Raw genomic sequence first — 13,461 nt, 5'->3', positions numbered from 1 at the left:
GCGGTCCTTAAGTGGTTAAAAGGAAGAGGTACAGCGCAAAAACCTGTAAATAATTGATTGTGAAACCCTAATGTTTAAACATAGGTATAAAAAATAAATGAGTGAATACACAAATTTTCTCTCCCTTCTGAGACATATGTGAAAGCCATATCCAGGATCTAGGAATCGGATTCCCCCTAGTCTTGCTGGGAGACTTTAAATAAATCCTGTGTCCATACTGAACGCTGTTGTGGTCATCTGTTCTGGTAAGCAGACTACAACACTTTATCACTCGGGTGTTTTATCTGGTGGATAGATCACATGGATTTCTTTTGATGTCACATCTTGAATTTACTATTAGTGATTCACCGATTCACATTGGAGAATCCATCTTTTGGACATTTAATATATTCTTTGTTCTTTATTTGACATGTTTAGACTTTGTTATCACTCACATTTTAATAGGGGTGCTTGATTGCCTGTTCAGGCCACTTTTTTTTTATACCTATGTTTAAACATTAGGGTTTCATAATCAATTATTTACAGGTTTTTGCTTTCCCTTTCCCTTTCTCTTTAAATTTGTATCTACAATGTTTTGGTACTTGGCAGCACTTACAAAATTTTCTTACTGCGCAGTGTTTTTTTCTTATAAGAAATAAATTTTCTTTAAAAACGTTTTTCCATTTTACTGTATGACAGCTGCCTGATCCACCGAAAAAAGGAGGTCGACTAGACCGCCAGGCCCTTTTGTGGACCAGACACCAACACAAAAGAGAGTCAGATCTCCGAAACAGAGCCGTAGCAGGCTGGTACCACGCCTAAAGTATGAAAGGCAACCTCCGTAGGATGCGCCGGCCGAGGACAGAAGGATGGAAGAACAATGTCCTTATTCTGGCAAAAGGCCGAAACCACCTTCAGAAGAAGGGAAGGTCGCGGGCGCACCACCACCTAATCCTATGGAGGGTCAAGCATGGCGGCTTGCAAGACAAGACCGCCAACTCAGAAACCCCTCTAACAGAGGTAAAGGCCGCCAAAGGGGCCACCTTCTGAGATAGTGTCAAGAGAAATCTCTCTGATGTTTCAAAAAGGAAGGTTTCTGAAGAACCGAGAGCACCAGAGTCAAAACTCATGGGGTAAGAGATGGGCCAAGAGGGGAAAGTATAGGACAAACCCCCTGCACAAAAAGGTACCCACCAGTGAACGGGCCGAAATCTGCCCCCAAACGGTGCTTTAACCACTTGCCGACCTGCCGTTATCGTCTTACGGCGGCAGGTCGGCTCCCCTGTGCGAGAGCACGTAATATAACATTAGATCTCGCGCAGGTCACTCAGGCGCGATCGCCTCCGGGCACCCGCGATTGCTCATTACAGAGCGGGGCCCGGGAGCTGTGTGTGTAAACACACAGCTCCCGGTCCTGTCAGGGAGAGAAATGCTGATCTTCTGTTCATACAATGTATGAACAGAAGATCAGTCATTTCCCCTAGTGAGGCCACCCCCCCCTACAGTAAGAACACACCCAGGGAACATACTTAACCCCTTCCCCGCCCCTAGTGTTAACCCATTCACTGCCAGTGGCATTTTTATAGTAATCCAATGCATTTGTATAGCACTGATCGCTATAAAAATGCCAATGGTCTCAAAAATGTGTCAAAAGTGTCCGAAGTGTCCGCCATAATGTCGCAGTACTGAAAAAAATCGCTGATCGCCGCCATTACTAGTAAAAAAAAATATTAATAAAAATGGCATAAAAATACCCCCTATTTTGTAAACGCTATAACTTTTGCGCAAACCAATCAATAAACGCTTATTGTGATTTATTTTTACGAAAATTATGTAGAAGAATAGGTATCGGCCTAAACTGAGGAAAAAAATGTTTTTTTTTATATCTTTTTGGGGGATATTTATTATAGCAAAAAGTCAAAAATATTATTTTTTTTAAAATTGACGCTCTATTTTTGTTTATAGCGCAAAAACTAAAAACCACAGAGGTGATCAAATAGCACCAAAAGAAAGCTCTATTTGTGGGGAAAAAAGGACGCCAATTTTGTTTGGGAGCCACATCGCACGACCGCGCAATTGTCAGTTAAAACGACGCAGTGCAGAATCACAAAAAGTGCTCTAGTCTTTGACCAGCAATATGGTCCGGGGGTTAAGTGGTTAAGCAATTTTTAGATCCACTCCAAGCTGTAAAAACAGCAGGACCCTGGACACCGAGTACGTCCGTGGACTTCACTCCATCTCTTCGCACCAAGAGATGTAGGCCTGCCAGATGCGATGGTAGATCCTCCGGAAGAAGACTACCGTGCCCCAGCATGGTTGAGATGACCGAGTCGGACAGACCCCGGTCTCTTTAAAGTCTGGCTTCCATTAGCCATGTTGAGCAAGTCAGTGACTGTACAACAGGAGGAAGTATGGGACCTCGAGACAGAAGGACCTCGAGACAGAAGGACCTCCCGCCCTGCCAACCGCCAGGGTACCTCCGCTACCAGGCGCCCGATATCGGTGTACCAAGGACGCCAAGGCCAATCTGGAGCAATTAGAATCATCGGGATCCCCCAGCCTCCACTCTGTGGAGCAGCCGGGGAAGCCACTACAATGGAGGAAAGGCATACAGTCGCCGATACAGACCCCACAGGGCCACCAACGCGACTGACGCGTCTGTACAGGATCACTTGACTGGCCACAAACTTTGACACCCTTGCGGCTGAGACGAGCGGCTAGGAGATCCATGCCCGTGAGACTCACCTCCTGCAAAGGAGTTGACTCCAAGTACCAAGACCAGTCGTCCTGGTCCAGCATCAGGCAACTCCAGTAGCCCGCCTGCCGGTATACCTGATGGTAGGCAGAATCGACGGGCCGTGGTGTTTTCAGGCTGAATCCAGATCGGATGACCTTGCAACCTCCTCGACCTGATTGCCCAAAGTACTAGGACAAATAACGGTAGACAGGGTCTACAGCACCTGGTATTCCCAGGCGGACTCCCACCCAGGTACTAACCAGGCCCGACCCTGGGTAGTTACCGAGAACGGGCGCATACAGGGAGGCGTGGCCGTAGGTCCACTCATGTCCAGCGACTCACAACCTGAGAGGTTGGCATCTGTTGTTCTTTACCATCCACAAAAAGGAAGAAACTTCTTCCCGGACCAAAGAGTCTGGGATCTCAGCCACCAATTCAGAGAGACACTGACTAGGTGGCGCACCTGAATCTGATGATTCAGACACAAGAGATTTGTACCACTCGGACAGTATTTCCCTCTGGAAAAACATGAGCGTGGAACTGGGCATACGGTACTGCCTCGAAGGAGGCCACCCACAGACCTAGGATCTGCATGCAAACGGAGAGAAGACCGATTGCGTGATGCCAATACCTTCACCGCAGACTGAAGAGTCTGCAATTTCTCCAGGGGAAGAAAGACCTTCGCCACCGTGGAGTCCGGAACCCCTAGGTACTCCAAGGACCGACTCCAAATGTTTAACGCCCACCCGAATTCTCGGAGGGTCTGAAAAGCTACAGACACAACCACGGATTCATAAAGTTGTCCAAGTAGCCCACGATGGCAAAGCCTCGCTGTCCCAACAAGCTGAGCCTTTGTCGGCCTGGGAGGGTTCGCCCGTGGACCCTGACTGACGAAAATACCACTTTGGTGTGGGAAAGGAAGGACCCGGCCGACGGCGGGGCTCCTTCCCCCTGGAAGCCTGAGGGAGGCGAGTGCTCTTCCCTCCAGTGACATCCTTGATAATGTCATCCAGCGAGGACCCAAAAGGTCTCCCACCCATAAAGGGTAAATCTGCCAGGGTGTATGTTAGAGGCCTGGCCAGCAGACCAGCATTCCAACCAGAGAAGGCGGCAACCATCTCTGAAACCGAAGCCCTGGGTACCAAGGGCGCGGCATCCAGTGAAACATCACAGACATATACAAGGCTCTGGACCAGCTGGTCTGTTAGCCTAATAACTTCGGGAGAGAGTCAGTGCTCCTCCACTGTCTGGTGCAAAATGCTCACTCCGTGACAGACTGGGACACCAGCGTAGTGGCCACAAAAAGCCGCAAGGCAGACCCCAGCACGGTAGACATGGAACGGGTCAGTACTTTGGATCTTCTATTAGTCAGATCCATACAAGCGGGGGTTTCCGCAATAGGGAGGGTGGTCACCTATACATGACAACCGGAGGGTCCACCACCAGGGAAGAAGCCCACTCTCTTAAAAAGGCTCTCCTCAAGGGGCATTGAACCGCCAGGCGGTGAGGGACTACAAAACCCCTCAACGGCTTTTCTCATTCTGCATCTTAGAAATTAGCAAAGAAGGGCACAGAAGGAAAACCTACACAGAGCGGTCTGATTTGTGTGATCCCAAAAAAGACAGAGCCCTCAGCGGAAACCCAGCTGCACTATCCAGCTAAAGAGAGTCCCTTACAGCAGTGAGAAGCACATCTCTAAGTGCCTTATTCTGCAGACCCAGGTACCTGGTCCATGGCTCCATGACAGAGCATTCCCCAGGGAAAAACGGGGGAGGGGGCACTCTTTTAACCCCCGCCCGACCTCAGTCTGCCCCCACCCTGGCACCAAAGTGTCCAGGAACAAAAATAAAAAGGAATCCCATGCACTAAACACCTGCTGCCACTACAAGCATGTTGGGGAAGGACCAGATACTGACTCCAAATTTAGTATTACATACACATAGTGTGTATGCATATCATGCAAGTGTATGCCACAAAAAACGGAAGCTCACAGGCCCTATTCAGGGCATCTCACCCTTTGCTGCGCTGACCAGGGTACCCAGGGGACTCACCTCAGGAGGAGATTGCCCAGCGCTGCCATCCGTGAGGTAACTTGCGGCAGCCGAAGGGACCTGTGTGCACCATAGATTCAGCACTAGGGGTCAGGTCTACCCAAAGAAGGTTGCTGAACGTTCAAAACGCGGCCACAGGAAAATGGCCGACCACAATGTAAGCTGCGCCATGGCGCGGCTACGACAAAATGGCCACCAATAGGAGTTTTCAATGCGATTGAAAAACCACCCAAAAAATTGCGCCAGCGTCGGCAGAATGGTGGCAAAATGCCGCATTTAAACAGTAAAAGCCTTCTAGGGCTTTAAAAGTGCCAAAAAAGAAAAAACCCTCACATGAAAGCCCCAGTACAAAAAACTCAGCCCCCCCCCCCTGACAACGGCAAATGTTAACAATGCAGCAGAGGGAAAGGAGCAAGGAAAGGGAGAAGAGGACCCCCCGAACCCCAGGAATGCCCAGCCGTACCAACCCACCTAAGCGGGAGGGACTGTACTTACCCGTCCGAGCGAGGACTTCGCTGACGCATTCCTGACAGACCTACAACCGCAATGGAGGTAGCTGTCGGCCCGGTCCACTGTGAGTGAGACAACACCACAGCCCAGTCATATATGAACCTCGGAGCAAAGCTCACTGGCCACCCCAGGAGTCATGGGGCATAGCGTGGCAGACCCAGCCTCTTTGCAAAGGTATGCTCACGCTCGCTGGTCTGGAGGGACCGCCCCCTGGGCGGGGCTGTTCAACTCTGTTAATGTAACATGTATTTAATTATCTAACATGTTTCTGCCTAGTCCTCTCCTGTAAACGGGGAACATAACTCACTTGTCAAGATTTAAGGAGCTGTGTCCGTCCATGGACGATAAGAGAAAATTAAGTACTTACCAGTGCCTGGGATCAAGTTCTGTCTTCCCTCAGCCTGTTCTTCCTGCTGCGAGTCTCAAGTGCTGTCATTTTAAATATGTGGTCCTGCAGTCTTTTGAGATATGGGAGAAGGTATCTGTCTGTCTGGTGGGGAGTTGGACAAATTGCACTTTTACTTCTGAGTGAAGGTCCGCTTTAGGTTATTTTTCTCCAGAGCAAGGAGAACATATGGGCAAGTTATGCAGCTCAGTTGTTAATCTCCCCCCTAGAAACCACAGGTATAGTACAAGGATTTAGTACACATGTCAATGATGTCATATTACAGTGTTAAAAAGTTTGTTACCATAAAAAAAAAATATATATATATCTTGTTTCCTTAACCACTTAAGACCCGGACCATTATGCAGGTTAAGGACCTTGCCCCTTTTTGCAATTCCGCACTGCGCCGCTTTAACTGACAATTGCACGGTTGGTGTTCTTTTTTTCCCCACAAAAAAAAAAATCCGCTATAAACAAAAATAGAGCGACAACTTTGAAAAACAAATGCAATATTTTTTACTTTTTGCTATAATAAATATCCCCAAAAAAAGATATACATTTTTTTTCTCAGTTTAGGCCGATACATATTCTACCTATTTTTGGTAAAAAAAATCGCAATAAGCGTTTATCGATTGGTTTGCGCAAAATGTATAGTGTTTACAAAATAATAAAATAGTTTTATGGCATTTTTATTAATATTTTATTTTTTTACTACTAATGGCGGCGATCAGTGATTTTTTTCGTGACTGTAAAATTATGGCGGACACATCGGACACTTTTGACAAATTTTTGGGACCATTGTCATTTTCATAGCGAAAAGTGCAATAAAAATGCACTGATTACTGTGAAAATGACAATGGCAGTGAAGGAAGGGGTTAAGTGTGCCCTAAGGGAGTGACTCTTACTGTAGGGGGTGTGGCTGTATGTGTGACGTCACCGATTGTCGTTCCCTATAACAGGGAACAGACGATCAGTGACACTGCCACAGTGAAGAACGGGGAAGGTGTGCTTACACACACACCTCTCCCCGTTCTTCAGCTCCTGTGACCGATCGCGGGATACCGGCGGCGATCGGGTCCGCGGGCTCGGTCACTGAGCTTCAGACCGGGTCGCGAGCGTGCCTGTACCCAGCCGTGCCATTCTGCCGATGTATATCGGCGTTAGGCTGTCCTTAAGTGGTTAAAGCTTGTTATACATCACAGTGACTGTGTTGTGTAATTTGGTTCTTTCTATCACCTGAAAACCTGGCTGATCTTGCCTGGCTATACCCGTTTATCAGGGGTGCTGAGCCCTTGGTGATTAACTGGTTAAGGGCCTTTGTTGATAGCGTCAGTTTGGTATCTTCTGGAGGTGCCTCTGAGACCCATCAGAATTCTCAGAGTCTTCAGTTCTACCCATATGCTCTGACCATGATAGGTAGTTTACTTTTCCTACTGGATATTTTCATTTATTTTACACTACAGGATGACAGAGAAATCTGGCCACAGGAGCCCTAAAGAGATAGACAGGCACACTCCACTTTTAAGTACACAATGGGGATTATTTACTATCGCTGGAGAGTGCAAAATCAGGCTCACTTCTGCATAGAAACCAATGAGCTTTTAACCCCAGCTTGTTCAATTAAGCCTGGTAATTAAAACCTGGAAGCTCATTGGTTTCTATGCAGATGTGAGCCTGAGTTTTCCCTCTCCATCTATAGTAAATAAGCCCCATTGTATACTTAAAAGTGGGGTAAGCCTGTACTGTGTGATGCCAATGGGTTTAGTCCACTATTTCCCACCAAAAATTATAATTATCAGTTTTGTATGGACTGATGTTTTAACTTATGTAGACAGCACTAAGCATTAATCGTAAAAGCACACAAGTTGTTTGGATGGAATTTAACTTTACTCCCCCATATTTTCTTCTTGGACACCACTGCCTCACATCCGGTATTGAATATGGCTTTCTAAATTTACCAGCACTCACATTCCAGTGTGTTTACATTCCTGTCAGTGCATTGTAACCACAAGGTGGCATCTGACATCACTGTATTTTCATTCTTTGGAATGCTCCTCATGAACTGCCATCAAGTGGTCAGCAAAGCTGGATATTAGTACTTCGGGAATTTCCCTGTAAAGAGCTCTGTGATAAAAAAACACATTACATTTTCTGGGAAGTTACACAGAGCCACTTGGACATGTTATTCTATTAACCCCCAAACAGTAAAACAGCATCAGAGCTAACTGGAAATAGGAGGCAAATGTACCTGAAAAAGAAAAAGTGACACAAGACTGGCTTCATGCGGCAAATCATCCTAAAGACGGGATAACAATCCACATTCATTGATTTCAGAGTCCTGTCATGGCTTAAAGGACAACCTTAAACATTACAAACCTCTGTAATAAATATGTAAAGTTAAAGGGTCACTAAAGGAACATTTTTTTTTAGCTAAATAGCTTCCTTTACCTTACTGCAGTCCTGGTTTCATGTTCTCATTGTTCGGTTTTGCTCTGATGTTGCTGTATATCCTCTCTGTTCTGGACACTTCCTGGTTGTCTGTTTCCTGATCACCACAGTACTGGAAGATTTCTCACTTTGGTGACTAATCAAGGAGGTGTGTCTAAAACCCCTCAGCACCAATCCAGTTTCGTTTTGCAAAACCTTCCCTGCCCTCTATTGGCTCTGTGTCTCTGTACATCAGAGAACCAGGAAACAACAGCAAAAATGAAACTCAACTGTAGGTACATTATATGATTGTTTTTTATCTATTTTTAATCATTTTTAAAAGGAATCCATTAACTATTATGTCTCTATACCCTGTAAACAGTCATTTCAGCAAAAAAATGTTTTTCCTTTAGTGACCCTTTAAATCTGATACTTTGATGCACTGGAATAAACACAAATGATCCTTGATTACTTGGGCCTCTAGCAGATAGCAAAGCATTGTTGGCTGATTTATTACATCAATATCACTACACACATGCTCCTCACCTCACAACATGCTGCATTGGTGGGTTTGCTAGGCCTGCAGCCATTGTACACATTCTTGTTATCTGATAAAATAAACTGCTATATGACAACATTCACTGCAAACAATGCTTAGCCAAAACTGCTAGGCTCATTGTCCTGCAGTGGTAATAGGGAACATAAAGGAATGTTAAAGCAGAAGTATGGTCAAAGGTTTTTTGGCTATACTTCAATGGATCACAGGAGTGCAGTTCATTCTGCACTCCTGTGACCCGCTGTTGGCTGAAGTCACTTAGCTGGTACTTTACAGTCAGGATCCACCCAGATGTCTGCACCGGCAGCTGGCTCAGCCTGTTAGTGATCCGCTGAGAGCCTAAACCAGCCGTTCTCGCCATCTCCACAGCTCAGTGCTCCAGTAAGCGCAGAGGTGGGGGCAGAGCATAGAGTCGGTGAATGACAGTCATTAGCTCTCTACTCAATGAGGTCTGAGAACTGAGCAATCAGCAGTCTTTGATTGCTTAGTTCTCGGTCTTAGCAGCAGTGGGGGACAGATGACTTATGCAGCATCCAAGTGTGTGTGTGTGTTAATATATATATTTATTGTTTCAAACTTCTCTTTTAAAGCATGATGGGGAGCTTACAGCATACTCTCATTTATAACATCAGCATTGTAAAAGTTATTTCATGTTTCTTTTTGCTATAATAAATATCCCCCAAAAAAATATACATTTTTTTTTCTCAGTTTAGGCCGATACATATTCTATCCATTTTTGGTAAAAAAATCGCAATAAGCGTTTATCGATTGGTTTGCGCAAAATGTATAGTGTTTACAAAATAGGGGATAGTTTTATGGCATTTTTATTAATATTTTTTTTTTTTACTACTAATGGCGGCGATCAGTGATTTTTTTCATGACTGTGACATTATGGCGGACACAACGGACACTTTTGACAAATTTTTGGGACCATTGTCATTTTCACAGCGAACAGTGCTATACAAATGCACTGATTACTGTGAAAATTACAATGGCAGTGAAGGAGTTAACCAATAGGAGGCGGTAAGGGGTTAAGTGGGCCCTAAAGGAAGTGATTCTTACTGTAGGGGTGTGGCTGCAGGTGTGACGTCACTGATCGTCGCTCCCTATAACAGGGAACAGACAATCAGTGACACTGCCACAGTGAAGAACGGGGAAGGTGTGTTTACACACACCTCTCCCCGTTCTCTAGCTCCTGTGACCGATCGCGGGACAACGGCGGCGATCGGGTCCGCGGGCTCGGTCACTGAGCTTTGGACCGGGTCGCGAGCGTACCTGTACCCAGCCGTGCCATTCTGCCGACGTATATCGGCGTTAGGCGGTCCTTAAGTGGTTAAAGCTTGTTATACATCACAGTGACTGTGTTGTGTAATTTGGCTCTTTCTATCACCTGAAAACCTGGCTGATCTTGCCTGGCTATACCCTCCCCCCTGTAAACTGACCACAGTTTATCAGGGGTGCTGAGCCCTGACACCATGGGCACTTTACATGCCTCTGTCAACTGCAGCCCTGCTCTCCTGTGTCTGTGTTTTTTATATATATATATATATATATATATATATATATATATATATATATATATATATATATATATAACATAACACAGGCACAGGGGCTGGCAAGATTGTAGTATAGTGGGTTAACAACCACTTTAACCACTCGACACTTAAACCCCCTTAATAACCAGACCAATTTCCAGCTTTCGGTGCTCTCACAATTTGTATCCAAATTAAATTTTCCTTTTTTTCACACAAATAGAGCTTTCTTTTGGTGGTATTTAATCACCGTTTGGTTTTTGTTTTTTTGCGCTATAAGAGAAAAAAGACTGAAAATTCTGTAAAAAAAATATGAATTTTTCTTTGTTTCTGTTATAAAATTGAGCAAATTAGTATTTTTTATTCATTCTTTTGCATAATGTGAAAGATGAAGTTACGCAGAGTAAATAGATACCCAACATATCACCCTTCAAAATTGCACACGCTCGTGGAATGGCGCCAAATTTCGCTACTTAAAAATCCCCAAAGGGAACGTTTTCAATATTTTTACTGGTTAAATGTTTTTAGTTACAGAGAAGGTCTAGGGCCAAAATTATTGCTCTCGCTCTAACGTTTGCAGCGATACCTCACATGTGTGGCTTAAACACCGTTTTCGTATGTGGGCGGGACTTAAGGGTGCATTCGCTTCTGCATGCGAGCACAAGGGGACAGGGGCGCTTTAAAAAATATATATATTTTATTGTTCACTTTACTTTACTTTACTTTAGTTTGACACGTTTTTCCGCAAAAAATTGATCACTTTTATTCCTATTACAGGGAATGTAAACATCCCTTGTAATAGGAATATGGCATGACAGGTCCTCTTTACAGTGAGATATGGGGTCAATAAGACCCCATATCTCACCTCTAGGCTGGGAAGCCTGAAAAAAAAAAAACAATCCTGGCTTCGATCGTAGCGTTGAGTCGGTAGAAGCAGGAGGGGGCAGAGTATTGCGGGGTATTGCAGAGTATTGCGGGGTATTGCAGAATATTGCGGGGGTATTGCAGAGTATTGCGGGGTATTGCACAGTATGGGGCAGAGTATTGTAAGTATGGGGCAGGGATGGATGGCTGGATCTGTGACTGCTTTTGTCACAGATCCAGCCCACAGCACTGCTGCTGCCTCCGCTCTCTCCCCTCTCCTCTCACACTGTACCGTTCGGTACAGAGAGGGGAGGGAGGAACGAACCAGTGTCATCACAGGAGCGATCACATGGTAAATCGCCGCCATCAGCGGTGATTTACCGTGATCCGCCCGTTCTTCTGGACCCGGCGGTCACGGACATTCCCATGTGCGCGTGATTCTGGGAGGACGTCCATGGATGTCCTCCCAGGGTTAAGGAACCGCCTTGTAGACGTATTTTGTCTATAAAGCGCTAATTAGCTGGTTAAGGGCCTTTGTTGATAGCATCAGTTTGGTATCTTCTGGAGGTGCCTCTGAGACCCATCAGAATTCTCAGAGTCTTCAGTTCTACCCATATGCTCTGACCATGATAGGTAGTTTACTTTTCCTACTGGATATTTTCATTTATTTTACACTACAGGATGACAGAGAAATCTGGCCACAGGAGCCCTAAAGAGATAGACAGGCACACTCCACTTTTAAGTACACAATGGGGATTATTTACTATCGCTGGAGAGTGCAAAATCAGGCTCACTTCTGCATAGAAACCAATGAGCTTCTAACCCCAGCTTGTTAAATTAAGCCTGGTAATTAAAACCTGGAAGCTCATTGGTTTCTATGCAGATGTGAGCCTGATTTTTCCCTCTCCATCTATAGTAAATAAGCCCCATTGTATACTTAAAAGTGGGGTAAGCCTGTACTGTGTGATGCCAATGGGTTTAGTCCACTATTTCCCACCAAAAATTATAATTATCAGTTTTGTATGTACTGATGTTTTAACTTATGTAGACAGCAACTGTAAAAGCACACAAGTTGTTTGGATGGAATTTAACTTTACTCCCCCATATTTTCTTCTTGGACACCACTGCCTCATATCCGGTATTGAATATGGCTTTCTAAATTTACCAGCACTCACATTCCAGTGGGCCAGATTCAGAAAGGAGATACGACGGCGTATCTCCTGATACGCCGTCGTATCTCTGAGTCCGGCCGTCGTATCTATGCGCCTGATTCAGAGAATGAGTTAAGCATAGATATCCCTAAGATCCGACAGGTGTAAGTGTCTTACACCGTCGTATCTTAGGCTGCATTTTCTGGCTGGCCGCTAGGTGGTGCTTCCGTTTGTTTACGCGTGGAATATGCAAATTACTATTTACGTTGATTCAGAAACAAACGACCGCCTGCCGCTTTTTTTTTACGTCGTTTGCGTTCGGCTTTTTCCGGCGTAAAGTTACCCCTGCTATATGAGGGGTATGTGCGGCGTATCCTATGTTAAGTATGGCCGTTGTTCCCGCGTCGAGTTTTGAAATTTTTACGTTGTTTGCGTAAGTCGTTCGCGAATACGGCTGGACGTAATTTACGTTCACGTCAAAAGCAATGACGTTTTGTGGCGGATTTTCGAGCATGTGCACTGGGATGTTTTCACGAACGGCGCATGCGCCCTTAAAAAAAAAACGCAGGGTCAAGGCAAATTTAAATACAACACACCCCCAACATCCCCATTTGAATTACGCGGCCTTACGCCGCAACACATACGTTACGCCGCCGTAAATAAGGGCGCAAGTTCTTTCTGAATACAGAACTTGCACCCAAAGTTACAGCGGCGTAATGTATCGGAGATACGTTACGCCAGCAGAAAGATGCGCGCATCTTTCTGAATCTGGCCCAGTGTGTTTACATTCCTGTCAGTGCATTGTAACCACAAGGTGGCGTCTGACATCACTGTATTTTCATTCTTTGGAATGCTCCTCATGAACTGCCATCAAGTGGTCAGCAAAGCTGGATATTAGTACTTCGGGAATTTCCCTGTAAAGAGCTCTGTGATAAAAAAACACATTACATTTTCTGGGAAGTTACACAGAGCCACTTGGACATGTTATTCTATTAACCCCCAAACAGTAAAACAGCATCAGAGCTAACTGGAAATAGGAGGCAAATGTACCTGAAAAAGAAAAAGTGACACAAGACTGGCTTCATGCGGCAAATCATCCTAAAGACAGGATAACAATCCACATTCATTGATTTCAGAGTCCTGTCATGGCTTAAAGGACAACCTTAAACATTACAAACCTCTGTAATAAATATGTAAAGTTAAATCTGATACTTTGATGCACTGGAATAAATACAAATGATCCTTGATTACTTGGGCCTCTAGCAG

This window comes from Rana temporaria, chromosome 5, assembly GCF_905171775.1.
Source record: "Rana temporaria chromosome 5, aRanTem1.1, whole genome shotgun sequence".
Lineage (NCBI taxonomy): Eukaryota > Metazoa > Chordata > Amphibia > Anura > Ranidae > Rana > Rana temporaria.
Note: the sequence above shows the minus strand (reverse complement) of the source record.